Raw genomic sequence first — 1,439 nt, 5'->3', positions numbered from 1 at the left:
TACCATGGTGACAACACTGTTCATCATTGTAATCTGAATGTTTATGCTCGCAAGGCATAAAAACATGTATATGAATGACAAACGTAGATATTTTTACTACAAGAGACCTGAAAGTCTTTTACGTTTAGCAAGTGTGTTGTGCAGTAGGATGCTTCTTACAAACCCACACTAAACTCATATAATTAGCAAATATGAATCTTTTTTGAGAAATGGACAAGTACAAAACATTCCGTCATGAAACTGGTTTTGGTACAGCAAGTGCCTTTTCTAGGAAAGTAATAACTTAATTGCTTTATGAGGACATGCTACTTAATGTTTTACAGACAAACTGAGCATTGTTTTGGAGAGACATATCTCTGAGTCGTGGGAGGATTCCTTTGACTGGTTAATTGAATGAAAGATGTTTTTCTGAACAGCTTTGGTGAAGTAAGTAGCGCAATCTGGTTCTTTTCTCGATAAACAAAAGTCAGTGTGTTAGGCAAGGGAAGGAGTTCCTTGATTTTTATTTATTTTTTATTTTTTTTTGCATTATTTTTATTTGATTGTGCTGAATAATGAAAGGTAATTCTTCATGTCATTCCTCTGTTTTGTATGTTACATGAGTGTCTTTCCATTGCTTAAAATAGCCATTTAATAGATCTGTGAGAGAGAGCGAGACAGGGTCACATCACAGTGGAGTCTTTTTTAGTCGCGGCTTGTGTACTGCAAATACAGTACTGCATCATCACTGTGTCTGTCACGCGACTCTGTTGCCCTATCGGGCTTGATGGTAAAACTAACGACATGATTAACTGTCTTGATATTTACTTTGAAAGCTTGAAGCTCGCGATTATGGTAAGGGGCGTTACATTTCCGACGCGTGCTTGTGGTGTTCGGCCAATCACAATGCACTGGTTCAGCTGGCCAATCAGAGCAGACTGCGCTTGTCAAAGGAGGGGGCTTTGTTGAAAACGACGCGTTTGAGAGAGGCGGGGCATAGAGGACCTACAATAATGTACAGTATTTGAAAAATAATGTGTTTTTTGAACATTAAAGCATGTCAACATATTCTGTTACACCAAATACACAAAATAATGATCTTTAAAATAGCATCATATGACCCCTTTAATATAATAGTATAATGACATGCATATTTTTTTTACTTTTTTTTTTATTTAAAGAAGAAACCAATCCAATATATAGTTGATATTTGAGGCTTAATGCTATAGAAAAGCAATAAAAGTTTTCAGTTAGAGTATTTTCAGCTTGTTTATTTTCATTTAAAAATATGGCATGCGGTTGCTTCAAACAATGGTATAATTCAATGTAAATTGTGATAATCGTAATTAATAATCGCAATTACAAATTCAAGGGAATAATCAACAATTATGATTTTTGTCACAATTGTGCAGCCCTAGTTCAGACTTACCTGACAAGCTTCTGTCCAAAAAAAAAAAAAA

Source organism: Sinocyclocheilus rhinocerous, unplaced genomic scaffold, assembly GCF_001515625.1.
Source record: "Sinocyclocheilus rhinocerous isolate Xijiao unplaced genomic scaffold, SAMN03320098_v1.1 scaffold659, whole genome shotgun sequence".
In the NCBI taxonomy this organism is placed as follows: domain Eukaryota; kingdom Metazoa; phylum Chordata; class Actinopteri; order Cypriniformes; family Cyprinidae; genus Sinocyclocheilus; species Sinocyclocheilus rhinocerous.
Note: the sequence above shows the minus strand (reverse complement) of the source record.